Source organism: Melozone crissalis, unplaced genomic scaffold (assembly GCF_028551555.1).
Source record: "Melozone crissalis strain CALT ecotype California unplaced genomic scaffold, PUWL_Pcris_2 ptg000063l_1, whole genome shotgun sequence".
Classification (NCBI taxonomy): domain Eukaryota; kingdom Metazoa; phylum Chordata; class Aves; order Passeriformes; family Passerellidae; genus Melozone; species Melozone crissalis.
This window is the reverse complement of record NW_026535841.1, coordinates 3,495,992-3,508,601: the sequence shown is the minus strand read 5'-3', so window position 1 is coordinate 3,508,601 and position 12,610 is coordinate 3,495,992.

Here is a 12,610-nt window from a genome sequence, read left to right as displayed (position 1 = left end):
TGTGCCCATCCATGGTTCCTGTTCAAGTGGGATTGTGCAATTCCACAGGCTCCCACATTCCAGGGGTTTCCAGAAATTGGTATTTTTAAGGCTCTGCCCAGCACTGCTGGAATCAGCTGAGGCTCCTCCTTTTGTTTCTGTAGGAAACTGAGCTGGGAAGGGGTTCAGGATGCTGAGGATTACTGAGCATCAGGGCAGAAATGGCAGGAAAATGTTTCAGTGGTCCCTGTGGCTCTGAGACCACCCCAAGGGTATGGACAGACAGACTACACAGAGCTACACCACCCCTCCCAACACTGCACATCACCAAGGCAGGGCAAGGCTCCTCACTGGGAACCACTGACTTGGATCAATATCAGCCAGGAAAACGTGTGCAGGGGCTCAAAACACTGCAGTGAATATTTGATCAAGGGAGAATTTAGCTTTCAGATTGCTTAGAAACATTTCTCCTGCAGCAGTGGAAAATGCAGGGTCTGACTGGACACAGAGGCCACTCGGGTTCTTCCTGGGCTGGGTGAGGGGTGGGAAGTATTTTTAAAAGAGCCAAATTTCCTTCAGAAATCGGGTTCTAACATTCCTTCATGCCTTTAAAAATGCCCTCCCTGCCGTGGCAGGGTCAATTTTCTGGTGCAAATATCTGAAGGTAGGAAAAATGTTTCTAAAAAACTGTGCACAGGTTGCTGTATGTGGAAGGTACCCGAAATCTGACAGGTAGTTTTGGCTGCAAGGAAAAAAGTGCTCAGTACTAGACTGAAAAAAGCCCTTTGACTTCTAAGGCCAAGTTCTGCTGTTATCCCCTGCTCTAGTGATCAGTCTGGATAAGAGTTCTCTTCCCTGGTTCAGGGGGTGTGGGACTGAATAAATCACCATGCAGGAGAATTCCCAGCTCTGGAGCTGCAGAAAGTGCTGCTCTAGCAGACTTTGATGTGCACACTGCAGTGGAAAGGGCCTTGTGTCCTTTCCACCTCAGTGCCTGCTGCTTCCCAAGCCCCACACTGTCAAAAAGAAAAAAGAACTGCTCCAAAGAAAAGGAGTTTTATAAAGTTCTGGGGTAGATTATTTGTTTTGTCTTAGTTTCTGCAGAGATTGAAAGAAAGAAAAAAAAATAGCACCTTCTCAACAAGTCTTATTTTTTTTGCTATCTTGTGTATAAATATCAATAACCAAAATAGATCTTTCCTTGTCCCACGTTTCAGAACATCCTCTTGGGGAAACTGTAGCACCACAGAGAGGCAGTTTAGCCCCAGACAAATATTAAATGTAGCACCAGAGAAACTAAAGTCATAGGAAAGCTGCTCTCCCCTGGTGCCAGAGCATGAATATTTACACACACAAACCGCTGTCCGAGCCGCTCCGCACCCGCTCCCGCCACGCCTGGGCAGCACCTTTGGGATTCTCAGGGTCACCAAACGTGGGTGGAGAGATTCCTCCTCATCCTGCTGCAGAAATGGGCCAGCAGGGCAGGGGGTGGTGTCCAGCAGGGCCAGCAGCAGCGCCAGGCTCGGCCTGCGGGAGCAGGGCTGCTCACAGCAGCGATCTGATCTACAGGGAATGTCGCTTACGCTCTCGACAAGGCATGCACGCGTCCACGTCTGCATACACAGGGGTTACATTCTTCTATATATAAGCAGGTTTTGTGTCTCTGGTTTGCTGCTGGGCCCTTGAACAGCTCCTTCCGGGCAAATCCTCCTTCTCATGTCGCCCAAAGCACTTCCAGCATCTCCCACTTCTTTCTTTCTCTCCACTCTTCACAGCTGCTGCTCAGCCTCTGGATTCCCTGGAGGAAAAGGGGAAACAATTTTCTCCAAGGGCACAGGGTTTGTTCCAGCCTAAGAAAGCAAAAGAATGGGGATGGGTGTTAATTATGTTGATGCATTGGGTACAATAAAAGCTTCTTTTAAATTTATGCTTGAACCCTCCTACTAAATTTACAGACAAGAAGAAGCGTGGAGTTTATGGGGAGGAGGGTTTATGCACAGACAGGAGATGATGCCTTTTACTGTCAATTTTTGGGAGCTCTCCCCCTTGCAAGGCTCCTTTTGGGTGCTCCACCTTCATTTACATCACTTTAACAAAAATGTGAACTTTTAGGGAAGCCATTAAATTCGTTCCAGGTAGGCAGTGGGGTGCACGGAGTATCACAGGAGACTGCAAGAACTCGCTCATCCCTGCCTCTGCCACTGATTAGATTTGTGGCCTTGGGCAAACCACTGCTTTCAGTTCTGCTGGAAAATGAGGGCACTAATAACTTCCTTGCCTCACAGGTGGGCTGCGAGCCTTAATTAATAAAGTGCTCAGAGAAAGGCACCCATCTAAGTGCAAATTAGCAGGAGAGGTGCCCAAGGGGCATCTGCGATGAAATCCCCATTTCCCAGCGTTTGTCCCTCAGTTTGTTGATGGCAGCCCTGGCTGGGGCAGATGCCGTGGATATCTCGTGTGCAGGCAGTGACAGTGAGAGATCTTGCACGGAGAAATCTCCTCCGCAGCCGGGGTGAGGTGATTTCACCGCGGGGACACGGGGGAGTCGCTGACGGTGCAAGTGCAGCAGCAATGAAGTCACAGCTAATTAGGGCCGGCCAAGAGCTCCGGGGCACATCCTGAGCTGCCCTGCTCCGGAATCCCTCCCCTTGCTCTGTCCTGCCCTGGCCGTGCCACGGGAAGGCAGCAGGACACAGCCTGGGGATGGGATGGGCTCCAGGCACTGAGGTGAGTTGTGGTGCTGCCATGGATTCTCAGCAGAACCACAGAGTATCCCGAGTGGGAAGGGAACCACAGGGATCATCAGCCCAACTCCTGACTCCAGGGATTCCCCCTGGGCCTGAGAGCAAGCACAGCCTTGGGGCTGTGACCTTCCCCTGTCCCCGGAATGTCTCTGGTTCCTGAACCACTCTGCTTTATCCCAGCTGCCCACAGGATGTGGCAATTCCAGCCCCTCGTTCCAGCCCTGCTTTCCAGTTTCAGGGACTCTGAGGCACCAGTGGGAATGGCAGGAAGGAGGAAGGCTGGGATGAACCTCCAGAGGTGAAGCACATTTCAGTCTGGCTGTGATCAAGGCTGTCAGCCAGCCCCATCCCGGGGCTGCTGCTCCTCCAGGCTCCATCTCCCACATCCCAGCTGCCCTCTGGAAGTGCTGGAGTGTCCCAGAGGGCTTTAGCAGAGCTGCTTTTGGCACAAGGTAAACAGGAGAGGTGTTTGCTGTGTGGGGAGGGACAAACACAGCTACACAAAACCAGCAGCTGGGCACAGGGAGTCAATGCAGAGCTCCAGGGACAGCCCAGGGCTTGGAATGGCCCCTGCTCAGCTTTCCTGCTTCCCTGTGTGCTCAGGGACAGGCACACAGCACCACGGGATCCTCCACACTGGGAAACATCACCAGGAGGGGATTTGGTACCTCACTGCCCACAGAAATGCCAGAATCCCCCAGAGCAGGGCACAGCTGGGCTGTGAGTGTGGCACTGTACAAAGCAAAGTGGCTGCCTCCACTCCAAGAGGTGAGATATTTACTCAAGTTACACCGGAATAAAGAGTCCAGGAGTTGATTAAAGGATTTCCTCCACAGCAAAACCATTTAATCCTTATTTATTATTTCTCCTGTAGCAGCACTCCCAGCTGCCAAGCTCTGAACCCTTGTCCTGCTGTGCCACCCATGGCTGGCAACAGATCATCTGTGGTGTCACTGTATTTTACAAACTGTCTCTCTGTGTCACTTAACGTATAGAAAATCTATAAAAACCTGTAAAAGTTGATAAATCCTAGAGCATCTTGAACTCCAAGCGATAAATCTGCTCCAGGGCAGGCAAAGAGCTCAGCACAATGTTTATGCATCTCACAAGCCCCATTCTAAGGGCTTAAATGGCTCTTAAGTTTTGCATCAGCCTCGTGCTGGCCTTCTGCAGGAAGGTGAATTTCATGGAAAGAATAAAAGAGAACCCCAGAATTCTGGCCCTGAGCCCATCTCTCAATAAACCAATTTTGAATATCCTAGGCTGTGTTAAAGCCATTTCTGGGTGCATATTGGCTGCATTGCCAGTATCTGACTCATTAATGGAATATACTTTGAGCCAATTCTGATCTCATTTATAGCACCGTAAATCCAGGGCAACCCAATTGACTCCAGTGGAGTTACTCCAAATTTCCCACAATAGGCACTCAGCAGACAGAGCAAAATTTGGTACTTTGGGTCTGAAAAAGGCTGGGGAAAGCCAAACTACCTCCCATTTGTACTTGGGTGGATAGTAAGTTGGAAAGAGAACCAGCATATCCCTTCTGCAGAGCTGCTGAAAAATTTATTATTTTATGTGCCATTCTTTAAAAGCTGAAACTTTGGGGGAAACTGTCCACAACTATCAACATTTTCATTTCCTTATAAAATAAAAGGAATTATGGCTGAGTGCCTGTATGAAAAGTGCAGTGTCTATTGGAAACATGGATGGGAACGATAAGGAAAAATTCACTTCCACTGGAATTTATTCACGGGAACCGACATTCCCTTTGGTGATGTATCCCTCTGTGCCTGGGCATTTAGGGAGAGGCAGATTTTGCTCAGAAAGTTGCTCTCCACCATTGCACAAAGGAAGCAATGAGGTTATGAGACAACAAATGGCTTTGGTTACAAAAACACCTCAGCCACCCTGGCCACATCCCGGTGCTTTAACACTACTCGATTATCTGGAATTCTCCAGCCTTATCCCAGAGCTTTCCCAAAAAAACCAAGCTGCTTTTCTCATGGATGCTGAGTGGGATCAGCAGCAGGGGGTAGGGGGTAGGGGGTCTTGTGTCTCTTAGCACTTCTCTGAGTGATTTTTATTCAGGGAGGGGAGGAGAAGCCACCTTTGGGCAGCACCTGCACGAAGCCAGAGCAGAGTTTGAGCTGCAGCTGGAAAAAGGAGTTCTGCTCACGGCTACTGTGTCAGCATGGAACCGCTCCATTTAAAGGGATTACAGGGGCCGCTGGCTTGGCACACGTCCCACTGCTAATAAACAAAATAACAGTTATTGATATGTTGAAAGGGAAAAATATATCCAAGGGCTTGGATGGCTGAGGGCGCGCTGGAGGCAGGGACTAAACGAGGCACAATCGCTGCCGTCCCCGCGCAGCAGCAGCTTAATGAGGGAACAAGGGCTGGGCACCAGCCCTGTCAAATTCCCCAGCAGCCCCATCCGTGTACACTCACACTTCATTAGCATCTCCGCGGGAGGTGCAAGGGCGACTTGGAACACCAAAAAACAATTAGGAGGGGGTTCAGGAGCGCTAGAAACGAACTGGGAAGAATTGTGTGTCCGGGAGATCTTTGTATAGGAAGAAGAGCAGGGAACCCAGACAGTAAAAAAAATACATTTGGGCTCCAATCCTCCCACAAAGACTGTCCTGCTTGGCCTCGGTCCACCCGTGGAATGAGCCATTCCTGGGCTGCTGTTTGTTCGTGCAAACTCTGATGTTTGTTTATTGGGAGAATTGATGTTGAAGGTTTTCTTTCTTCAATGTAACTGCGAGGCTGGGGCGAGGGTGGCAGGGACCTTTGGCTTTCTGGAGCAGGATGCTTGCCACTGGGAAGGGCTGGCTTTTTCCTGATCCAGGAGGATAAACAACAGAGCCTGCCCCTCTGTGTGAGGGACACACACGGGGTGCACGAGGCTGGATGTCTGTCCTGGTGCAGAAAGAGCTCTCTGCATCTCCACTGCCTCTGGTCCTTCGTTTGCTCTGCTCTCCTGCACAGCTCAGTGGGACGCCTCCAGAAATCTTATCAAGCCAGTTTTAATGCAGATAATTAACTGCACTGAGACTTTGGACAGAGTGGCTCTGCATGAACCTCGCAGCAAACAGTGGGGGGAATTCCTGGCAACACAGTGGGCACGGAACCAGGCTGGTGGAGCTGGCAGGGACAAGCAGGGCTTGATTTTAATACACTGCCACTCCTGAACTAACAGAGCGAAATACAAGTGACACCGTATGCCAAACTGGCACCTGACAACTATACTTCATGCCCTGGTTGGATGTTTCAAGGTGATGTCAGATTACATATTACAACTACCAGTTGCAAAGCATCCATCCCAAATCCCAGGCAGGGTCTGTCTGCAGATGCAAGCTGGTCACAGCCCCAATCCTGCTCCACTGCCATCAGCCAGGGCTGAGGGAGCAGGAGGGTTCCCTGGAGCACGGGATTGTTCCCTGAGCTGTGCTGCTGTGAGAGGCCACACGGAGCTCAGGGAACAAGCACCAACCTCCTGCCTCCTCTTGAAAAAGCAGGAGGGGAACTGGAGGAATAACCCAAGCTGAAACTGGCCTTTTCCTCTTCTCTCCATTCCTTCTGCAAGCACCAGATCACGAGACAAAGGCTGACTCTGCAGGGCACCCATTAACTGCACAAGTTACTCTCCTCTTACCAGCCTTTCCATGAAATCCAAAGATCACACGTGGTTAGAGGCTGGACTTCCCAGCTTGTTGCAGGACAATGTTATTGTCACTGCAGACTTCTCTGAGGATGGCAGAAAAATGCCTGTTTTGTTCAGAAATACTCTGCTGAGGTAATCAAACACTGTCTTACCTCATCTCCAAGGCTAACCCAGCTCACTGCACTGTCACTGGGGCTCTGAGACACTGCAGACTGTCAGAAACCTCCACTGGTGAAAGCAAATTACTGCTCAGGATGAAAAGATTATTAATGGCCAGAATAACCGAGGAACTGAGGTGCAGATGACACAGTTAATTATTCTGGCCTTGCATTGTATTTTCATCTGCAGCTTGGTCACTTGTGCCTCAGAAGCGTGGCAGGAGTGGGACAGGTTGCACACAGGGACAGCCAGGAGTGTCACCAGCCTGTTCATCTGTGCCTTTATCCCTGAAACCGCTTCCCATCACACACCAGGAGCTCCTTTTCAGCCTTACATGTGTATTTGTGTCCAGGAGCATTTGGAGGCAGCTCAGCACTGTCTGTGGCAGCCTTTGAAGCCAGGGGCAGGACGGTGCTGCCCATGGAATTCGCCTCGGAGGCGCCCCGGGATAATGCTTGGCTTTTCCACAGCCTCTCATCAAAGCCACTTATGAGCAACTGGTGGGCAGAAATGGAAGTGAGCACTCCAGGATCAACAGCACAAGAGATTGGGGGGAAAAGAATAGTGTCTGCCCAATAAACCTGCACAAAAATTAATACCCCAAACAGCTTTGGCCTCGTGGGATTGCCAGCAAGTCTGTGCATGGATCACCGGGGCCAGCTGACAGGCTCCCCGTGCCAGCCCCGCTCACCTGCCACCTCCTCTGCCTGGGACACAGTCCCAGACTGGGCAGGGAGGAATTTCCCTGGCTTGTCAGAAAGAAATGGACATTTGAGACATTAGATAAGGGAGATCACTGCCGTTCCCCCTTGGATTTCAGCTCTGTTTGTGCTCAGAGAGGCCAGCAAGGCAGACGGGTGGGTTTGCTTCCAAACACTGGAACCAAACTTGCCACAAAGTGACGGGGAGGGAGAGATGTGTTTGCTCTGCTCCCGACCACAGTCCCACACCACTGACACCACCTCTGAGGCACCATCCAGAGCCTGCTTTTATAGAAATTGAGGCTTCAATTCACCAAAAGCCCACAGTTCTCCTCTGTTTTTGTTTCAAAGAAAGCTTTCCAGAGGTGACCAGCGGAGCCTCCCGCCAGACACAGCAGTTGTGGCTCGGATGGATGACAACAATGTCCCCCCACAGAGTGCACACACACAGTGCAAACACACAGACCTGCTGCAAAACCTCATCTTGAAACTCTCTGACAACCTGACTTTCCTTCCACACTGCCCTGTCCAAGCTGGTGGGATACCAGTGCACGCTGAAAGTTAGACACGCACTGAAATTGTGCCCTGAACGCAGACAGACACTGGGGGGTGTTTATGATGCAATTTACAGCACCCAAAAGAGGAGCCCGTGCTCCTTGGGTCTGTGGTGACAAATCCACGACCCAAAGAACACCACAGAGCACCCAAAACCCCTGAGGTGACCCCACATATGCTCAGTGTCCCTGAGTGCTCCCAGAGCTGGGGGTGCAGAGCTGTCCCCACAAGCCCCGGAGCTGGCACTAGGATGGCAACAACGAAGGTTACAGGACCGGGCATGTCCCGGTTCCCTGCTGCTCGTTTGCTCAGCGGCTCTGGAGCACAGAACCAGCAGTAACCGGGCTTGGGTGCTTTTCCTGGCCAGTGGCTTGGGACCCCCAACACTGGGCAAGGCATTATTCAAAACACAGAGCCAATGTCCCAGGCCCCCCAGTGGGGACATTCCACCACCCAGTGCCACACAGCACCCGTGGGTCTAAAGCCCACCAGGGAATGACAGGACACGGGGAAAGTTCCTCCACGCAAAAAAGGGCTGGAGGTTTGGCAGACACGGGTGTGCGGGGCATCCTCCGGCTCTCGGGACCGGCAGCCGGGGCAACACGGGACCTGCTCGGCTCCCCCTGAGCTCAAACTGCCCCACGAGAGCACGAGTGGAGCGGGCGGAGGGGAGCCACGGGGGTGGAAGCCGTGAAAAGTTTGGGGAAGGGGAAAGGGGGCGTTTGAGGAGTCCTGGGAAAAGGGGAGAGGAGAGAGGGAAAGTGGGGATGGAGGGGACAAGGGGAGAGGTGAGACCGACAGGTCGGTGCGACCTGGCACAGGCAGTCCAGGGAGAGGAAGAGAGAGGGGAGAGGAAGAGGGGTAGGGAAAGGAGAGCGGTCGGTGCGCCCCGCAGCACGAGCGGCCCGTGGCTCGGTGCGGTGCCGCGGTCAGCCCCCGCAGCCCGGCGAGGCGCGGGTACCGCGGACAGCGCGCTCCCCGGGCCGGACCGAGCCGAGCCCCCGCTCCCGCTCCCGCTGCCGTCCCCGAGCCCAGCCCCGCCGGCCGCCCCGTCCCGCGCCCACCTGTTGCGCGTCCCGCCTGCTCTCCGCTCCGTCCAGCGCCCCTCTCCCTAGAGGCTCCTCCTGCGGATCAGCCAGGCCAGCGCGGCCGCGGGCGTGAGCGCGCAGAGCAGCCCCGCCACGGCGGCCAGGCGGCGGGCGGCCGAGGGGCCGCGGCCCCGCGCCTTGCGCCGCTGCTCCAGCTCATCGCCCAGGCGGCGCAGGCGGGCGGCCACCCGGCGGGCGGCGGCCTCGGGCCGGGCGGCGCGGCCGGGGCCGCAGGGGCTGCAGGGCGCGGGGGGGCCGCGCAGCGCGCACGGGCACATGGCTGCGTCCGCTCGCCGCCGAGCCCGCCGAGTGTGCGGCGGGCGGGACGCGGGCGGGACACGGGGGGGACCGGGGGTTACATCATCCCCCGCGGGGCGGTGCTCGGCCGCGGGCGGAGAGGGGGGAGCCGGAGACGGCGCGGGGGTGGGTGGGGGGCAGGGGGACAGCGGAGGGGCGGTGGGACGGTCTGGGGTCCAGCGGTGGTGGGGGAGTTGGGTGGGACGGCGGAGGGACAGGCAGGGATGCGGGTGATGGTGTGGGGGTAGAAGGACGTGCGGGGACTGGGGGGAACGGTGCTTGTGTGGTGGGACATTCTGGTATCCAGGGGTGGGTGGGAGTTCGGTGGGACAGCACGGGAATGGATGGATGGATGGATGGATGGATGGATGGATGGATGGTGTTGGGATGGATGGGACAGTATGGGGATGCAGGGACACTGGGGATGGAATGACAGTGTGGGACTGGGAGTGGAGGGGACAGTGCTCGTGTGGTGAAGATTCTGGTATCGAGAGTGGGATTTTGATGGGACAGCAAAACAACAGTGTAGGAATGGGGGGATAGGGTGCGGATGGAGGGGACAATGTGGGATAGAGAGGGCAGCGGGGAAGGTGGGACAGAGGGGTCAGCGTGGGGATGGAGGGACAATTTGAGGATAGAGAGACAGTGTGGAATAGAGGGGACAGCGTGGGGACAGAGGGGCAGTTTGGGGATAGAGGGGAAGTGTGAGGAAGGTGGGACAGTGTGGGATAGAGGGGATAGCATGGGGATGGAGGGGACACTGTGGGGATAGAGGGGACACTGGGGATAGCTGGGACAGTATAGGGACAATGTGGGGACAGAGGGGACTGTGGGATAGAGGGGATGGCGTAGGGATAGAGAGACGGTTCGAGGCTGCAGATGCCTGTGGGCTGGAGGAGGGGACAGCGAGGAGATGCAGGGGGGCAGTGAGGGGATTACTCAGAGCTGGAGCCGATTTCATCACCCACAGCATTACGGATTCGGATCACATTTCGGGTGGCCGAGGCAGGAGCGCGCAGCCCCCGGCACTGACCCGGGGCCCGGGGGGCCTCCCCGGCTGCCAGGGCATGGGAGCAGGGCTGGCACCCCGGGCAGGGCACGGGAGCAGGGCTGGCACCCCGGGCAGGGCTCCCTGCACACACCAGCCCTGGGATGGGCACGGGGGGCTCGCTCTGGGCCAGCAATCACCCCAAACCAGCCCTGTTCCCCCCCTACTTTGCAGAGAAGCTGCTGTGAACAGCATGGGCTGGGGAGATTTGCTGCTCCTGGCAAATCTCCCCAGCCCATGCACGCTCCCTGGAGCAGCCCCATGTCCTGCTGCAGGGGCAGCTCCTGAGCTGCAATCCCACCTCTGACAGGGCTCACCAGCATGTGCACCTCAGGGAGAGCCCTCCTCTGTGTCCCTGCAAGTGATTGTTTTGTAGGGAAAACAAATCACAGAATCACAGATTGGTTTGGGCTGGAAAGGATATTAAACTTCATCCCATCCCACCCCCTGCCATGGCAGGGACACCTCCCACTGTCCCAGGCTGCTCCAGCCCCAATGTCCAGCCTGGCCTTGGGCACTGCCAGGGATCCAGGGGCAGCCCCAGCTGCTCTGGGCACCCTGTGCCAGGGCCTGCCCACCCTGCCAGGGAACAATTCCCAATTCCCAATATCCCATCCAGCCCTCCCCTCTGGAATGGCACTGGGAAGCCATTCCCCCTGGCATTCCAGGGTCTTGTCCCAAGTCCCTTTCCAGATCTCCTGGAGCCCCTCCAGGCCCTGCAAGGGGCTCTGAGCTCTCCCTGGAGCCTTCTCCTCTCCAGGTGAGCACCCCCAGCTCTCCCAGCCTGGCTCCAGCCCTCAGAGCATCTCCTCCTCTGGTCTCACTCCAACAGCTCCAGGTCCTCCTGATGTTGGAGACTCCACAGCCAGGGGCAGCTCTGCAGGTGGGGTCTCATCTGAGCGGGGCAGAATCCCCCCCCCTTTCCTGCTGCCCACGCTGGGGGCTCAGCCCAGGGCAGGGGGTTTTGGGGTCCAGCACACAGGCCAGGCATGGCCAGCATTCACCCACCTGTCTGTTGCGGGGTTTCTACATACAGGAGTTCCTCCCCTAAACGAGGTAGGGTTCTTTCTGGACACCTGTTCCTGAAGCTGGGTTTTATAAACAGCACAGGCAAGGAGGAGAGAAACCAGCAAGTGGCCCATGAAGAAGGCAGAGGTGAACACCAGGGTGGGGGTAACTGCACAAGATGCTGCTGACAGCATGGGCTGTGCTTTACAGTCTGTTCTAGAAGGACCAGCTGTTTGACTGACACCAGCACATCACTTACCTGCTCTGTTTCCTTGAGGGCTCCTCAGGAATCATCTGAAGACTTGACTATTCACGGCCTCTCTGCTTCCCTGGGCAGCTGGAGTGGCTGAAGGCACAGAAGCTTTGCAGCTGGGGTTCAGCATCATTTGAACCCAGCCTTGGAGCACCAAGGTGTGTTGATAGTGGAGAGGAACTGAGCCAGCTTTGTGTCCTCCCCAAAACACCATGGAAGTGGCAGCTCTCGGGTTGTGGTGGCTGCAGGAGATGGGTGTGAATCAAGCAGCAAAATCCCTTCCCAGCAGGTGTGGTGGGCATGGCAGCGGTGGGGCCATCCCTGCCCACCCACTGGGCTTCAGACATGGCCAAGGGAAAATGGCATCAGAGGGCTACATTGGTTGCTCAGAGTGGCACATCGGTCAGAGTGGCCACTTTCATGGGCAACAACCCTCCCGTGGGAAAGGCTTCTCCCTGAGGGACCGGCCATGGCTGTGAGGGGGCTGAGGGCTCCCAGCGGGACCCTGCCCTGTCCCCGGCCATGGCTGTGAGGGGACTGAGAGCTCCCAGCGGGTCCCTGCCCTGTCCCCGGCCATGGCTGTGAGGGGGCTGAGGGCTCCCAGCGGGACCCTGCCCTGTCCCCGGCCATGGCTGTGAGGGGACTGAGAGCTCCCAGCGGGTCCCTGCCCTGTCCCCGGCCATGGCTGTGACGGGACTGAAGGCTCCTAGCGGGATCCTGCCCTGTCCCCGGCCATGGCTGTGAGGGGGCTGAGGGCTCCCAGCGGGATCCTGCCCTGTCCCCGGCCATGGCTGTGAGGGGGCTGAGGGCTCCCAGCGGGATCCTGCCCTGTCCCCGGCCATGGCTGTGAGGGGGCTGAGGGCGCCCAGCGGCGCCCGGAGCCCAGACCGACCCTGCCATCCCCGCGGCCCCCGCTGCGCCGCCTGCGGCTCTTCAGAGCCAGGCTGGGCCCTCGTGTAGGGACCACAAAACGACGGCCCCGGCCCGAACACCGGCTCCATTCCCGGGCACCGGCCCCGGTCCCGGCAGCGGCGGCGGAACCTTGTGGCGGCGGAACGCGCGGGCGCGGGGCGCGGTTTCCGTGCCGCGCCGGGCCGGCCCCGCCGCC